Source organism: Mesoplodon mirus (genome assembly GCF_964341445.2).
Source record: "Mesoplodon mirus genome assembly, chromosome: 14".
Lineage (NCBI taxonomy): Eukaryota > Metazoa > Chordata > Mammalia > Artiodactyla > Ziphiidae > Mesoplodon > Mesoplodon mirus.
The window spans coordinates 38,817,300-38,829,730 of NC_138990.1; the positions used below are offsets into that span (position 1 = coordinate 38,817,300).

The 12,431-nt window shown below is 43.5% G+C and overlaps 1 long non-coding RNA gene across 2 annotated transcripts in view; it reads right to left on the bottom strand.

Annotated features, from left to right (window-relative positions):
• Nucleotides 1–12,431, bottom strand: part of LOC309815760 — a 48,325-nt gene that overhangs the window by 30,077 nt on the left and 5,817 nt on the right. For both annotated transcript variants that reach the window (XR_014295933.1, XR_014295934.1), the window contains exon 2: nt 8,559–8,927. This is a non-coding gene — a long non-coding RNA (uncharacterized lncRNA). The remainder of the gene's footprint in view (nt 1–8,558; nt 8,928–12,431) is intronic.

Here is a 12,431-nt window from a genome sequence, read left to right on the forward strand (position 1 = left end):
TGTATGCATGAGTGTGTGTCTGTGTGTGTATCTGTCTGTCTGTCTAGTACTTTCTCTGCTACTTAATCATTGACTTCCTAAGGGTAGGGGATATCTAGTTCTTCCGTGAATTTTCAAACTCTGGTACTGTTCCAGGCGCATAGAATGTGACCAGGTATTTGAAAGGCAGATTTAAAGGCAGGGCATATGTATTACATAGCTCAAATATGGAGACGGGAATAACTCTCCCATGAGCTTTACCTGGAAAGAGCCTAACCAGCTAAGTCTAACCTGTCTGTGTGGGCTGCTCAAGAGCTGGGAGACAGTACTGAATCTCCAAACCCTCCCCTACTGCTGCCAACAAGGGACCTGGACAGGAAACACCTTTACACCAAATACCACAAACAACTCACCCCACAGACTCCCACTGATCCCTTCTGTGTGCCAGATCCTCCAGCTAGGAATAAGAAATTAATGTGGTTTAATTTATAACTGCTTTGAAAAAGTACAGAAGAAAACTGAATTCATAAAGCAGAAGATTAAAAAAAGGGAGAGTAAACTGTTTTTGCTGAATGCCCACAGTGGATGAGGTTTATTGTACATACTATCTCATATAAGCACCACAACCAACCTGAGAGACAGACATCACTTTCTGCCTCTCAGGGGGCTCTAGAAAGACCTGAGCCCTGCTCTGTGGGCCCGACATGCATGCTGCAGACCTATAACCCTTGTGGGATGCAACCCTTGTGGGTTGATCATGCAAGCATCTCCTCTCCACTCACTATCTGTTTCCACTTTGTCTACAGTTCACTAGAGATGGCAAGCCAGTTTGAGCACATAATACAGTATAGTCTAGTAACGTTTCTTTATCATAGAAAAACAGTAAAGATTTCCTGCTGTAATATTAAATGCTACTTAAAGGAATACAGATGCTGAATCTGAGCAGATTAGCTAAATTATAGTATAAACTCCAACTCTCAGAGTTGTATCCCCGAGGCAAAGTAAAATGTCCGGTAGTGGTTACCCCATTCTCCTCAACAAAAAACAGCTTTTAAAAATGTGATGCATATAAAATATTACATTTCTTAAACTGTGTTAGCTTTGGGCGGGTTGCATGTTTTCTACTGGAGTTAATACCACATACTGAGGTGTAGGAATTTAAGACAGGCATCTAATAATACAGTGGGCCACTTAGGCAAAACAAAGTGTAAAACCAGCAATGCACTCCACACAATGTGACTGGTGTTGCATCGCTTTTGGTCCGCACTGATTCTTCCTTTGCAGTGTGGAATCCTTCACCTCTGGCCACAGCTCTGGGCAACCGGGGTGGAGAAGCATATGTTGAATGAGTAGATGAATTTGGTGCATGTCCCCCAAACCTTGCTCTTTGGGAGGCCCTGCCACTGCCCTCAAGACAACACTGTATTCCAGCTTTGTGTTTCAATCCTAGATCTGGAAAAGGTGTGCTTTCCAAGGATCCAAACGTCCACCTTCCCCCAGATTATTCAGTGTGCCCACCCCATGTGCACTGAAGTCCCCAAAGAGTCAAGACTTAGGCCCACCTCCCACTGTGTGTGATCTCTATATAAATAGCTGACATTTACTGCCAATTATGATGTGCCTGGCACTGGGCTAAACTCATTACATGAATGATTTTCTTCACAACTTAATTAGGCATATAATTGTTTTTACCCCCACTTTCCAAATAATGAAACTGATGCAATTCTAGAAGACAAACTCCTCAAGCGTTTTATCTTATGTTGCTATAATTCCAGGGCGTAGAATAGAGCCTGGCATATTAAGTGATCAAGAAATAAATGTTAAGAAGAGTGACAGGGGCTTCCCTGGTGGTGCAGTGGTTGAGAGTCCGCCTGCCGATGCAGGAGACGCGGGTTCGTGCCCTGGTCCGGGAAGATCCCACATGCCGTGGAGCGGCTGGGCCCGTGAGCCATGGCCGCTGACCCTGTGCGTCCGGAGCCTGTGCTCCACAACGGGAGAGGCCGCGGTGGTGAGAGGCCCGTGTACCGCAAAAAAAAAAAAAAAAAAAAAAAAAAAAAAGAAGAGTGACGGCATCAGCACAGTGGAATAAGAGTTTTCTACCACCTTCCTCTCAAAGAATACTATTTAAATAATCACCTACAGATGAGGGTGCCTTTGTGGAAGTCCAGAAGTCTAGTAGAGAAGTTCCACCACATGGCTGGAGGAAAAAATATTCCAAGACTGGATGCAATCAAGAGGGTAAGAGGATCAGTTTCATTTTACCTACATCACCCCTCCCCAAGACAGCACAGCTCAGTGCCAAGAGAGACCTCCTCAGCCTGTGATTTTTCTGATGAGGGAAAATGTGAGCGTGTGAGTGAGCACCCAGCTTCCCCAGCTATGTGGGACACCGCCAAAGACACCCAATTCTTTCCCACCCCACCCAGAATACTGAGGTGTGCTGCATGACTGGGGAGTGGGCTTGGAGAACAGCAGCTAGGGGTCTTGGGCAGCATCAAAAGAACATGGATCCTACTAACTGTGTTGTACATTCCATCAGGAAGCCCACCAATGAGCCACTGGACTCACCCACAGATCCCCCCAACTGGTACAGACACCCCCAATGCTCCACAGCCTCGCCCCACCCTGTGGTCAGCTCCCTGAGCATGCCCCCTATGGCAGCAAGAGCAAGCCCTTGCAGAAAGCTAGTGCACACATGCAGAAAGCCAGCCCAAATCTGCAGAACTGTGAGAAAACACACAAATGTGAGCATTCAGTAGGGTCCTACGGAAAGCAAAATGGAGGATCCTAACACCACGTGTGACTTTTCAGGATTGAGAGAAGGTGTACAATCGTCAGAATTCCCCCACCAAGAGGGAACAAGAACTATGGAACAGGAGTATCAATAGAAAAGATCTGAGAAAAGCTCAGAATTCCTAACATGGATGATATTTAGAGAAACGGAAGGTATTTCTCTCTGAAAGTCAGTTAGTAAAGACTGGAGGAGGTGACTGTTTCTTCAAATATAGCCATACAAAACCTCAAGGAAAATTTAAAATTAAGGGAACATGACACCACCAAAGAAACACAATAATTTTCCAGTAACCAACCTCAAAGAAATGAAGATCTGAGACCTGCCCAATAAAAAATATGAAATAGTCATTTTAAGGAAGCTCAGTGACTACAAGAAAACACAGACAATTCAATGAAATCAGGAAAACAATTAAAAAATGCGAAGTTTATCAGGGAGACAGACATCATTATCAAACACAACGACAACAGCAACACAGAAGTTCTGGAGTTGAAGGATACAATGAATGAAATGAAGAATGTAATAGACAGCATCAACGTCAGGCGGGATCAAGTAGAAGAAGGAATCTGTGAGGTAGAAGACAGATCTGTGTACATTATCCAGTAAGAGGAGAACAAAGAAAACAGAATGAAAAGACTGAAGAAAGCCTGTATGAACTATAAGATAAAAAAGCATGTATTACTGGAGTCCCAGAAGTAGAAGAGAGGGAGAAGGGGGCAAAAGCTTATTTAAAGAAATAATGGCTGAATCTTCCCAACACTGGGGAGAGATTTGGACATCCAAGTTCAGGAAGTTCACACATCTCCAAATAATTTCAACCCCGAAGACCTTCTCTAAGACACATTATAGTGAAACTGTCTAAAATCAAAGACAAAGAAAGAATTGTAAAAGAAGCAAGAGAAAAAAAATTCTTCACATACAAGGGAACCCCCATAAGGCTAATCAGAAGATTTCTCAGCAGAAACTCTGCACGTCAGGAGAGAGTGAGACGATTGCTAAAATAATTTGTTAATGGACACACAGTGTAAAAAGACATAAATCGTGACATCAAAAACCAAAAATGCCAGGGATGAAGGGGAGTAACTCATACAACTCAGTAGCAGAAAAACAAATAGTCTGATTAAAAAGATGGGCAGAGGACCTGAATAGACACTTTTCCAAAGAAGACATACAAATTGCCAATAAGTTCATGAAAAGGCGCTCAACATCACTAATCATCCGGGAAATGCAAATCAAAACCACAATGAGGTATCACCTCACACCTGTTAGAACAGCTCTTAGCAAAAAGACAAGAGATAACAGTTGTAGGTTAGGATGTGGAGAAAAGGGAACCCTTGTGCACTGTTAGTGAAAATGTAAGTTGGCACAACTGCTATGGAAAACAGTAGGAGTTTTTCCTTGAAAAATTAAAAATAGAACTACCATATGATCCAGCAATCCCACTTCTGGACATGTATCTGAAGGAAATGAAAGTACTATCTTGAAGAGATAGCTACACTTCCATGTTCACTGCAACATTATGCACAATAATCAAATATGGAAACAACCAAAGTGATCATCAATGGATGAATGGATAAGTAAAATGTCATTTTATATACACATACATTAGATAGATAGATAAAAATGTAAATATAGGACTATTATTTAGCCATTAAAAAAAGGAAATCTTGGGACTTCCCTGGTGGCGCAGTGGTTGGGAATCCGCCTGCCAATGCAGGGGACACGGATTCAAGCCCTGGTCTGGGAAGATACCACATGCCGTGGAGCAACTAAGCTCATGTGCCACAACTGCTGAGCCTGTGCTCTGTAGCCTGTGAGCCACAACTACTGAGCCCGCATGCCACGGCTGCTGAGGCCCGTGCACCTAGAGCCCGTGCTCCACAGCAAGAGAGGCCACCACAATGAGAAGCCTGCACACCGCAATGAAGAGTAGCCCCTGCTCACCGCACCTGGAGAAGGCCCACGTGCAGCAATGAAGACCCAACGCAGCCAAAAATAAATAAATAATCAAATTTATAAATTAAAAAAAAAGGAAATCTTGCCATTTGTAAAAACATAGATGGAACTTGAGAGCATTACGCTAAGTGAAATAAGCAAAGAAATTGTACAAAGAAAAGAATACTGTATGATCTCACTTATTTGTGGAATCTAAAAAAGCTGAACTCGTAGAAACAGAGTATAATGGTTGTTGCTAGGAGCTGGGGGTGGGGGAAGTGGGGAGATGTTGGTCAAAGGTACAAACTTTAGTTCTATGATAAATAAGTTCTGGGGATCTAATGCACAGCCTGGGGACTATAGTTAACAATACTGTATTGTATATTTGAAAGATGCTAAAAAAGTTAAATCTTCTCACCACACACACACAAAAGCTAATTATGTCAGTTGATGGAGGTGTTAACCAATCTTTCTGTAGTAATCATTTTCACAATATATACATGTGTCAAATAATCACATTATACACCTTAAACTTACAAAATGTTATATGTCAATTTTATCTCAATAAAGCTGGAAAAAAAGAAACTGTAAGAAAAAATTGTTGAGTGAATGAATGAATGAATGAATGAAGCCAAGGAAAATTAACCTAAGTTTCCAAGGTCACACAGTGTTGAGTCTAGAGAATACTTTTGAACGTGGGGCTTCTGGCATCCCTGTGCTATGCTGGTGCTGACATTCTCTAGGCAGGTCCAAGTTAGTGGTCAGCTTGGTAGCACAGCGTGGGGACAATGCACAAGCCTAGGAAGGACACAGACATGAGTCCCGGTCCCAGTTCTACAGCTTACAAGTGCCATGAGACAAGTCCCTTAACCTTTCTTAGCTTCTCATCTGTAAAATTAAACAGTAATATCTACTTTTGATTGTGTTGGCAGTTATTGTATAATACTACTTAATTTCACTATACCTAAAAGGAAATAGCCATTTCAACTTCACAGGGTGGATGTGAAAATTATAAAAGATAATAAACTGTGAAATCACTTTCCAAACTAAAACGATCTGTGCAAACTTAAGTCAACAGCAAAAGCAAAAGAGAGGTGGAAATACATTTTCCAACACTATACATAGTCACTGCTTCCAGGACCACTTCTCAGAGAAGCCTTAGCTGTATCTGCCCTTTGTCTACAGCGCTCAGCTCACTGAACCTCGGGGCCACTAGTCAGAGCTTGGGCAAAGGATTTTACAACAGGAAATTTCAGGCATGGCCTTAACCCCAGGATATTGATATCACTATATTCCTATATACAGGAATTAGTAGTCAAACCTGGCCCCGCACCACCTGCTAGCATGCTACCCCCCGGCCCAGCCAGCTTACCCAATCTTTGCTGAAATAACTACACCTGTGGCATCTGCTTCTGATTCAAGACCTACCACTCTAGGTGTCCATTCAGTTTCCACTAAGCTAGTCACCTAACATTCTATACCAATTGTTAAATGTTGAATTGTATCCAACCCCCCCAAAATATACTAAAGTCCTACTACCCAAAGCCTCAGAATGTGAGCTTATCTTAAAATAGGATTGTTACAGATGTAATTAGTTAAGTTAAAATGAGATTATACTGGGGTAGGGTGGGTCCCTAATCCAATGCGACTGGTGTCCCTATATGAAGATGTCCACGTGGAGACACAGACTCACAGAAACAATGGCACTGATGGGGGAGGCAGACACTGCAGTTATGCAGCTACAAAGCAAGGAAACCCAAGGATTGCCAGCTAACTACCAGGGACCAAGAAGAGGCGAGAAGGAATTCTTCTGCAGATTTCAGAGAGACTTTAGCTCTACTGACACCTTGACTTCAGGCTTCTAGCCTCCAGAACTGTGAAACAATAAACTCCTATTGTTTTAAGCCACTCAGTTCATGATACTTTGTTACTGTGATCCTAGAAAACTAATACACCAACTGTTCTACAATGCAGCAAAAGCCTGCAATAGCCCCACTCTCACATCTGATTCACCAAAAGCAGGATTCCCAAACAAAGCTCCAAAGAGGCAATGTATCTCATTTATCCAGGAAGCAGATGTAACTAAGAAATTGTGGCCATATGACTCAGTTTTTTAAAACAGGGAGACTATTAAGTAAATTATAATATTGTGGTAAGTAGAGATACATGCCCTGCATAATCCTGGCGATTATCATATGATGAAGTTGACTCCCCTGATTAGATCTTGTTATAGGACACAGTCAACCTTGAGACAGAGTATTCCGGTGGGCCTGACCTAATCAGATGGGTCCTTGAAAAGCAAAGCATTTTCTCAGTTGATCAGAGAAGAAGCCAGAGATTCAAAACGCAATGAGGGGTCAATGCACCACTGCGGGCTTGCAGATCAAGGGAGCCACATGTCAAAGGAAGACAGGTGGCCTCCAGCTGCTCAGAGCAGTCCCCAGCTAACAACCAGCAAGGACATGAGGACTTCAGCCGTACCATCTCGAAGAACTGAAACCTGATGACAAGAATGAGCTTGTAAGTGATTCTCCCCAGAGCCTCCAGAGGAGAACTTAGCCCAGCTGACACTTTGATTTTGACCTTCTGGGACCTGTGCAGAGACCCCAACTTCTGATCTACAGAACTGTGTGCTAATAAATGGGTATTACTTTAAGTTGCTGAGTTTGTGGTAATTTGTTACACATCAATAGAGTACTGCAAATATATTCACATAAAATATTTCACAGGTGTTTTCATTAAAAGTGCAAGAAAACTGGCAAAAGTTGATGATATATTTGTTTTTTTAAAAAAGGAAACCAAATCCAATATACAATATAATTTCAATTTTGTTTAATATCTATGCATAGATGAAAAACTGCATGAAGACACAAGATGGCATCAGAGGTAATATCTGGTGAAAGGACCGAATATTTTAAATTTCTCCCTTATACTTTTCTGGTCCAATTTTTCCACAATGAGGGTATATTACTTTAACAAGCAAAAATAAAATCAGTCATACTTCAATCCCTGCCAAGAACAAAGCATCTGGTTTTGCAGGGCTGCTAAAGTATTTCAGCTGGCTTATCAGTAAGAAGGAAAAGAAATCTCAGATAGCATTCTATACTAATATTATAAATTAAACTCTGTTGTGGAATGAAAATACAGAAACGCTGAGCAGGCCAGTCTCAGAGGCTGTGAATGAACTTTGGAAAGGCTGAAATATTCGCCTTCACCGCTAATCCTGCTAATGCACTCACAATCTATTTGACAGGCTGCCCGTCACATCCCCTCTGTCAGGGTGAGCAGCCCTTGGAGGTGCGGCGACAAGGGGATTACTGAGAGGACAGACAGGCCTCCCTCCCCTGCATTCTGACTAGCTTTGTAGACAGGCTGTGTGCCTCAGAGGGCACCGGACAGAGGTTTGTCTTCAGTACGGACCCCTTGGCTCAGAGGTACCAGAGGGAGACATTCACCAACCCAGAGGGATGAGGGTGTTCTGACAGCCATGTCACTCCTCCCATCTCATCGTGGAGAGACAAAACAAGGCAAGTGGAAGGGAAAATTCACAGGGCTGAGGTTTCTGGATGGTTCCTTCATAGCAGAGCTCCCCACGCCCCCTTCAGAGACCCTACGTGCTGAAAGAAAACTAGAAAAAGTCCTGGCCTCGTGGGATGAGTCACAGCACAGCCCTTCCCCTCCTTCCCTCTGGCTGCCAGGTTCCTCAGTGAGTGGCTGACACGCCTACGGCTTCCTCTTCATTAAATTGGCAGGATTGCTTTACTCGCCTTCTGAATTTTCAAGGGTTTCTTTTTAAATACCAGGTAAAATGGAAATAATAGGTACAGCCTTCATGCTAGCAGATTACACTTACCTGAAAAAGCACTATAGGATTTGTCCCAGAGCAAGGTTGCTGTTCCCTTTTCTGGAAAGTCCCTCTAGCTAGCCCCGTCTCCCCGGCTGGAGCCAGGGTCCAAGCAGCTGCGGTCAGTGCCTCCTACTCCAGTTCACACGCATGGTTCTCGTTCACAGCCCCACTGAGCAGAAGGAGACGTTTTCCAGAAACACAGTTAACCAGTTACCTTCTGTTCCCCATTCCCGATGAAATCTTCCTCATTCCTGTAATTGGGCCAAAGCTGTTGTCCGGTTCCAGCTTAGCTAGGAACATCTCCTCACGTTCAGGTGTCACAAAAGACACGGGGCGTGCTGAGACCAGCACAACTGGCTGCTGTCTTCAGGGAACCTGCCATCAATAAGTAAACAGATAATCATAATACAGTCTTAGAGGTTGAGGTTTCTACAGCAGCACATGGGAGAGATGCCCGGACCAGACAGTGAAGGGTGAGGGGTCTAGTCCGAGTGACCTAAGTTACTCCGACTGCCTTCTCCAGCTGTGTGTCAGCCACACTGATCATTCGTGCCTCAACTACAAGATGAACCTCTCTGAAGGGCAGTGGAGAGCTGCAGGCATGTCCTGTCAAGACAGCACCAGAGAGCCCTCTGGGGCCTCACACTCCACGCTGCCATCAGCCCTTGACAAGCCCAGCTTCGGTGCTCCACTCTTACTCAGGCTCACAGCTTATACCCTAGCTAGGGAAATGAATAGAAATGCATAGGAACCTAGTAAAACAAACAGAAACACACAGGAACCTAGTAAAACAAACAGAAACACACAGGAACCTGGTGAAATGAACAGAATGCACAGGAACCTAGTAAAACTAACAGAAACACATAGGAACCTGGTGAAATGAACAGAAATGCACAGGAACCTTTTATGCCCGCACTGCCCTCTCAAGCAAGCTGCAGCCCTCCGGATGGAATAGGGGCACGAGAGCCCTGGTGCAGGTGGGAGTCAGCCACACATACCCTCTCCCCCTTCTCCCTCAAGGGGCTCCAGCCTGAATGAGACACCTTGGCAGGTCGCCCCGTGGTGTAGGAGGAGGGTCTCTGCCTTGTGCCTGGAGGCCAGAGCTAGGACCCCAGCCTTCATCATTTCTGGGCCTGGACTCCGCGCACCTTGGGAGGCCCAAAGCTTTCTCAGCCCACAAAGCTTAGCTGCCCTCTCCGTCTCCAGGAGGGGTTAAAGCCCAGCACTCTGTGTCCTTCTAGGCAAGGTGAACCGGAATGTGGGAACGTCAGTAAATCTCAGTTCCAGGGAGACAGGAGAGGGCCCAGAGAGTGCAGGGAGTTTGGAGTCTGAAGAATCTGGGTCTGAAGGCTGGTTCTATGACATACGTTGTCACCTTGTGCAAAGGTATACTTCCGAGCCTCTGTTTCTTCATCTAAAAAAATAAGAATAACATCTCTGGATGTCAATCTCCCGGCACAGGGTTTTCTATATGGTAAGGCCTCAAGCGATCGCAGATCCTTCCCCTGGGCCTGCATTCTAAACGTGAGCGCTAACGAATGAAGAGCTTTCGTGAGAACGTGAGGGATTCTAGGTCCCTGGGGAGAAGGGAAGGGAGGCAGGGGAGGGGGTCTGTTTGTGTTCAGAGGGAGGGAGACTCTCACAGGTGTCTCTGAAATCACCCTGCCCACGGGAATGCTTTCAAGTAAGGCAGTTTCTTTGCACAACCTAGAGGCAAGCCTCCTGGGCCAGAGGGGAGCCTGCCCCGAGGGCTGCATGAGGCACAGAGTCAGCTGTACACCCAACTGTCTAGCTGTGCATTTACATGGGGGTTTTCTGGGCACCTCAAAGAGCCTGGTGTGGGCCAAGCAGGCGGACGATCACCCCATTGTGTAAAACAATGAAACCTACAAGCTGGGCAGGCAGAATGACTCCACCTGGCTTCCTCAGCGGCTACACCCGCAGTCTCACTGATCCTCCCTCCCCACGGCCTCCTGGCCCGTACCTACTGCACTCCTCAGAGCCATCTACACGTCAGGGAAGTGAACCACTATTAGACACGTAAAGAAAACTCTAAACGTTGCTTTGCAGTTTTTCTACCAGTCAAAAATGTGCTTCACAGCCAATTGTGAAACGACCTTAACATCCACAGCGAAAGTCCGTGGAATACCTAGCTTTGGCTCACTCCCTAATTTCAGACTCTGAAGTTATGAATAGAAGATGAAATCTGCAAGGTCGTTTCGTGAGTTCCTTATCACATCTAAGAACCAGTCCAGAGATGCAGGGAGAGAGATCCTGTCCACCATGAGGGTGGCGACAGGGCTTCTTGCCCCCTACAAATGGCCTCATGCAGAAAATCCCATTTCGACACAGCGGTACTGTTGGTATGGTCCAACTACCACTGAGCCCTCTTCCTCTGAAACAGGAAATGAGTTTGCCTTTACTGTTTCTCTAGAAATAAATATTTATGATTCAAATCTTTGTGTTCATCATTTCAAATTTTGTATTTTTATAATTGTTCTTACTTGGAGAGCATTTGGTTTATTTTTATTGTGCTTCTGGGACAAGTCAGAATATCCACATGCTTCAGCCTATTTCCTAAAGGTGAGATTGACTTTCTAATTACAATTATTTCAACCCATGTATGTCTGCTACACAGTTCTACAAACCATGTGCGAGGCTTCTGCCTTAATCCGCATGGGTGACATAACTAGATGCCCAACAGCTAAAGAATCAGAGTATCCAGGAGAGAGAAATAAATTTGGTTCTCACTCCTAGCAAAAATGGACATAGTCAATCCTGTAGATGCAGTCTGAAAATTTTTTAATCTATCCTAGCAGTTTTCTGATTCCCTTTGCTCGAAGACATTTTCGAGACCAGAAGCAGCTGAAAAGCTAGGTGCGTTTTCAGATACTTTTTTTAGGAAAAAAAAAAGGTAGATAATCTTTAGCAATATTATCTATATTTATGGCACAAATTTAAATTTTCTCTGACAAAAACTGTAGAAGTTAGAAGTGATAAGTATTTTTATTCTCATTGACAGGTAAGGAAATTGAGACCATGGGATGCTACGGGATTTGACTAAGGTGACGCAGCAAAGTTCAGCAATAAACTTGTGCTGAGACTAAGGTCTCCTGCTTCCCAGTTTCTTTTATGTGGCTTATCTGCCAGACTTACTGAAGTGAACGTCAGGTTGTAACACATATATCTGGAAAAAGCACAGACTGTTGATCTCATTTTGTATAATGTCCACACTTAGCCTATTCTCTAGTGCAAGTCACAGACTTTAGTCAGTAAATAATATTAACTGAAGAGAAGTTTTTGCTTTAATAATTATTTTTCTTCCTGACCAAGGCAACAGTAAGAAATCTATCAGGCACAATTTTGGAAGAGAAAAAAAAAATCCTATCCCTTTAGGAAATACTTTGACAGTGAAGAAAACTAACCTAATATTTTAGAAAAATTTGGATAGATTCCTGAAATTCCATTGGCAAAAATTAAATGAGGCTTAAAATTCTATGGACAAATGTATATTTAAATTTATGATCTGAAATCCAGACAAGGGAGTAGGGCAAAAAATAAATCCATGCTCCCAGCCACTATATACATTAGATTTTTTTCTTTTCATAAACAATGTAATAAAACACCCAGTCTTACTGGATCAAAACTCAAGAGGTTACAGCTAATCTAAAAATATCAATTGTTCTTTTTATCCATAGAGACTCTACATACCAACAATTGAGAGCAGGCAAAAGTTTTGTAATTTTATAATAAAGTACCACTCCACAGCATTTTCTGCCAAAACATAGGGTGATAATTTTGCATTAGGAAGTGTAAAACACCACAGTGTATTAGAGTGGCAACCCAGGATCATCTTAGAACAATAAATGGAGAAGCAAT